Source organism: Heterocephalus glaber, unplaced genomic scaffold (assembly GCF_053883595.1).
Source record: "Heterocephalus glaber isolate CG9 unplaced genomic scaffold, H.glaber_assembly_v1.0 deba00001472, whole genome shotgun sequence".
Taxonomy (NCBI): domain Eukaryota; kingdom Metazoa; phylum Chordata; class Mammalia; order Rodentia; family Bathyergidae; genus Heterocephalus; species Heterocephalus glaber.
Window position 1 is genome coordinate 63,409,333 of NW_028258315.1, and position 6,000 is coordinate 63,415,332.

Below are 6,000 nucleotides of genomic sequence, written 5' to 3' on the forward strand. Positions count from 1 at the left end.
CATCAGGTTGTTTAATTGGGCTCATTTGTTTTCCTAATATGCATATTCACTGCAACGAATTTCTGTAATAAGACTGCTTTCATTGTGTCCCATAGATTTTGATATGCTGTATTGTCATTGTCATTTAATTGAAGGAACTGTCTGATTTCTTTTTTTTTTTTTTTTTTGGTACCACGGATCAAACTCAGATCCTTCCACTTGCAAGGAATCTGATTTCTTCTTTAATTTCCTCTGTGACCCATTGGTTATTCAGAAGTGTGTTGTTCCATTTCCACATGTTTATGAAATTTTTCCAGTTTATTTTGCTATGGATCTCCAATTTCATCGCACTATGGTCTGATAATATGCAGGGGATAACTTCAATTCCTTTGCACTTACTTAAACATGTTCTATGTGTGAATATGTGATCTATTTTGCAGAATGACCCATGTGTAGCCAAGAAGAATGTATATTCTGATTTTGTGGGGTGGAACACTCTGTAAACATCTGTTAAGTTTATTTATTCAAGGGTTCAATTGTGTTCTAGTATTTCTTTGCTTGTTTTTTGTCTAGTTGATCTATTTATTTGTGACAGTGGGGTATTGAGGTCCCCGACTACTATTGTATTAGTGCATATATGACTTTTCATGTCTGTTAGGATTTGTTTTATATAGTTGGGCACACGAGTGTTTGGTGCATAGATATTTATGACTGTCATGTTTTCCTGTTGGATTGTTCCCTTTACAAGGTTGTAGTGTTCTTCTTTGTCTCTCTTCATCAGTGTTGGTTTGAAATCTACTTGATCTGCAAAGAGGATAGCTACTCCTGCTTTTTTTTTTGGTTCCTGTCGCATGGAGTATTGTTTTCCACCCTTTAACTTTCAGTCTATGAGTTTCATTTTGAATGAAGTGTGTTTCTTGTATGCAGCATATTGTTGGATTTTGCTTCTTGACCCATTCTGCCAGTCTATTTCTTTTGATTGGTGAATTGAGACCATTAACATTGATGGTTATAACTGAAATGTATTGACTTATCATTGTCATGACTTTTTCTTTTTTGTTGGGTTGTCCCCCTTTACATTTAATTTCTTGGTGCACCAGAAGGGTTCATTCTGCTTTGCTTCCTGGGGTTGTGATCCTCAATGTCTGTTCCTAGGATATTGTCTAAAAATTTTTAGAGTGCTGGTTTTTTATCTTGAAGTTTCTAAGGTGCTCTTTGTCATGAAAGTATCTTATTTCTCCATCAATTTTGAAAGACAGTTTTGCAGGGTACATCAATCTGGGTTGGAAGCTGTTTTCTTTTAGGGCTTGGAATACATCACTCCTAGCTCTTCTTGCCTTCATGGTTTGTTTTGAAAAGTCTGCTGTGATTCTAAAGGGCTTTCCTTTGTATGCAATTTATTTCTTTTCTCTAACTGCTTGTAGAACTTTGTCCTTCTGTTGAGTTTCTGGAATCTTAATAATTATATGCCTATGTGTAGATTTTTTTTGATGAAGGCTATTTGGAGTCCTATATGAGTCACTTATCTGTATGTAAAATTGTTTTCCCCTGCTATGCAAGTTTTCTGCCATTACTTCTCTGAAGAGTTTATGTTGTGTGCACCCTCTCTTGTTTCTTCTTTGACTCCAATCAGTCTTATGTTATTCTTCTTTGCATCGTCTAGCAGCTGCTGGATTGATTTCTTGTGTTCCTTTACAATTTTGAAGCAATTTTTCTTTTCCTGGTCACTAATTGCAATCTTATCTTCTATACCTGAAATTCTGTCCTCACATTGGTTCATTCTGCTGTGTAGACTTTCAATGGAGTTTTTGATCTCCTGGAAATTCATTTGCATCTGTTTTATGGATTCCACTTGTTTCCTGTGTTGAGATTCCATCATGTTCCTCAGCTCCTCTCTAGATTTATTAATCATGTCTTGCGTTAGGAGCACAATCTCTGCTGTTATCTGAGAAATTATTTCTGATTTCATTTTTTCCAGATCTTCTTTTATTGCCAGTTCAGTGGGTCCAGGTGGTTGCATATCAGAATGTTCTATCTCATTTCCCTTTGGGGTTGCTGTATGTGATCTGTAATCCTGGTTTTGAGACTTGTTTACGTGTCACCTCATTTCAACCCAGGGGGCGGATGCTGTTGGTACCTTTGTGGCTCACCTCCTCTGAGCTGGGAGAGGTGGGACATCAGCTCAGAATCCCCTTCCTCTGGTCCAGGAGTGGTGGGATGGATGGCAGCCCAGAAGCCCTTACCTCTGGGCCAGGATCAGTGGGACAGGACTGTGGTCCAGAAGCCCCTTCCTCTAAGCCAGGAGCAGTGGGACAGTGGCTCAGAAGCCCCTTATTCTGAGCCAGGAGTGGTGGGATCGACAAAGGCATGGAAGCCCTTTCACCTGGGCTGGTAGTGGTGGGACAGTGGCTCAGAAGCCCCTACCTCTAGGCCAGGAGCAGCAGGATGGACAGTGGCCCAGAAGCCCCTTCCTCTGGGCTGGGAGTGGTGGGATGGATGGTGGCCCAGATGCCCCTTCCTCTGGGCCAGGATCAACTGGATGGTGGCTCAGAATCCCCTTCCTCTGGGCCAGGAGCAGTGGGACCAGGAGTGTCAATTCTTAACTATAATTTACTACATTCTCCACTACAATAAATAACATTCAAAATGCAGTGATGTAATGAGCACTAGAAATTATGTGAGACCCAAAGAAATGTTTCGGGAAAAGTAGAAATTGCCATGTGATTTGAAGTTTTTCCCCAAGAGAGGGAATACATTCTCACTGCCTGTGAAATTAGAGTTTTCTATGCAACTTCCTTAAGCCATCGGGATATTAGGTAGATTTTGTTTAAGTTTGATATTTACATTTCAGGCAGAGCACCAAAGCACTGAGAACATCATTCCACAGGTAGTAAATGAGATATACACAGGCAGTAAGTGAAATATAACCCAGAAACAACACATAAAACAAATCTGAGCCCAACCCACAGTGTGGGCCCCACCCATCAAAACCTGCAGTGTGGAGCCCATCTGCTTAGCTGAATAGAGCCTAGAACAGACAGTTCACAATCAACCTACAGATCTATGAAAATAAGTGTTTTTGCATGCCATTGTGTTTAGGGACAGTTTGTTATGAAGCATTATTATGGCAAGAAATAACTGATACAAAGTATAAAAATTATATTTGATAATGAATTGTGGGAGAGAAGGCAAGTTATGATGTTAAATTTGAAATGGCTTAAGCACAAATTAAAAAGAGTGTGGGCTAATATGTTGCTGGCAGAAATATAAAACAGTACAAGTACTTTGGAAAATAGTTTGGCAGTTACTTTTAAAAACCAAAGCTGTAATTACAATGTAGTCTAGAAACTACACTCTTGGGTATTTATCCAGAAAAAATGAAAGTATATTTACCTCAAATCCTGTATATGCATTGGTACAGCAACTTTATGCCAAATAGCCAAAAACTGCAAACAACATAGCTTTACTTCACTGACTGATGGTTAAACAAGCTACATGTACCCATACAGAGTAGTGGAATATTACTGAACAATAAAAAGGAACAAGCTAAACATAAGTTGCACACATTTTCAGGGAAGTATAATGATTGTAAACAGCCAGCCCCCAAAAGATTGCCTACTGTACTGTCCCATTTATGACATTTTCAATTCAAATTTGGAGAAATGAAGAATAGATCAGTGGTCCCCAGGGTTAGGGAGGAGAATGAGGAGAAGAAGGAATTGGGTGTGATCATAAAAGGACAACATGAAGATCCTTACAGTGATGAAACTGTTCTATAACTTCATCTTGTCAGTATCTTCATTGTGCCTTTGCGATGGCGCCCTTCTATAGTATTTTTTTTTTATTTTTATTTATTTTTATTTTTTTGGTACCGGGGATCAAACTTGGGACCTTGTGCTTTCAAGGTAGGTGGTGGAACCACTAATCTAAATCCCTGCCCCCCCTTTATAGTTTTGTAAAGATATTATATTGCTATTGGGAGAAAGGTAAATTTTATATGATCCCTCTGAATTATTACTTATAACTGAATTCAATGTAGAATTATTTACAAATCTAAACTTTAATATTTAAAAAAGGTTTGTGGGTACACTAACTTCTGGCATGATAGGATCTAGGTATTCAATGTGTATAATTTTGTTCTATTTTATAAAAAAACAAAATTTCATAATAAAATAAGAGAATAACAATAGTTAAAACACTGTGTATCATTATCTTCAAAGTAGTTACTCAGAGTAAGAGACATAAGTCAAAAAAATTCTTACAAAAAAAGAAACACATAATAGCACAAAAGTTTCTTCACAGTGGGAAAGAAACTAGTACAAATAAGACAATCTGGGTGTCATTAAGATACCATCTCATCTCTCCTTTTACATTCACTCCAAGGCCAAATGGTCCCTGACTGCTTCTGGCTGTGAACCTATTAGTTTGAAAGTACCTGAGAAAACAGAGCTTCTCTTTCCTAATTGTTCCAACAAAATTCCTGGAATTGAGTCTCATTAAACCATTTGAATCCCATAATAATTCCTAAATCAAATTTGGAAATCAGAGGAATCTATACACTGATTGATGAGAACTAAGTCACAAAGCTCTCCCTGGACCATAGATAGGCCAGGCACCTACCTCATGGACATAGTCAGAAAAAGGGCCTCATGTTCCTGACAGAAGGAGGACTAAATGCCAGGCAGGTAAAAGATCAAAACTCCATTAAGGGGGGCATCAAGTAATGTCTGAGCCTACAAAATACCCTGCACAGAAGTAGATTTAAGGAAAAAAATTAAATAATAGCATTTTATTTCACAGATATAGACCACAACATTTAAAGGGAAAATGAAAGACAATCCAGAAAGGAAAGAAAGCAAACCCATGCTTTGAATCTCACTGCCTTCAGCACTGATTGTTTTTTCCTTTGTGATCTCCATCCAGATGCACACATTGCTGTCACATCAACACTGCAGTGAACAGAAGATTCTCAGATCTTTTTCACTTTACATAATATGAAATCTCAAAAATATTTTATCACACAGTTTTTATATCCATCAGCTCTAACGTCTGCAGAATATTGCATCCCATGTATATCTCATCCTTGATGATTCTTCTACTGATGTACTCTTTGGTTGTTTCCAAAGCACTCATGCTATTTCAAATTATAATGAAACCCATTATATTTCTTCCCACTACTCCTTTCAACTCTGAAAGCATGTAGTTCTGGCTAGGACTTCTAAGTATAGTACCAGACATACGGGATACTGTGTGGGCCATGAGAATACATTGTTTTCTCTAACTACAGATGTCCAGAAATGGGTACATGCTCCAAAGAAGACTAATCACAACCATTCTCCAGGATTTTTTTATTTTTGGACTGAAGCTGAAGAATGTGAACTAGCATTTGTTTCCAGCCCTATTCCCCCTCACTTTCTCTGTGAGAGAAGAGAAATGCAAACACAGACCAACAGTGCTAAGAATAGAAATGGAGCTGAGAATTAAAAGAGTGGCCTGAGAACTACTGAACTACTACATCCAGTCTTACCTGAAACTACATATTGTCTGGCTATTTAGTAATAAAAGGCAATAAATTCTTATATACATAAATTAGTTTCAACTAGTTTTCCATAGACCATATAGCCTACAGCAGTGGTGGTGAACCTTTTAGAGCTTTCAATCATACAGGCAGCCCTCTGAGACACACATGCCAAAGGTTTGCCACCACTGGCCTGTACACTTTGGATTAATACAATGATATTTCACCAGGAAAATTATTCACAGTAACTTGCATACTACGGTTTATTAATCTGATTATTTCAGGCACCAGTCCCAGAATTTTTTAGGTTCATTCTAGTCTTGACAATCATGAAATGAATATGTTACTTTCATCTCAAAAAAATGCTGAAGTTATTTATCAACATTCAACTAAGAAAAAACAAAACCAAAGTTTTCAAAGACTACTTTTATAATACTTGTATAAAAAACACTTGTACACCTTATTGAAATAATTCCAGCTGGTGTCCACTCCTGGTCTCCTGA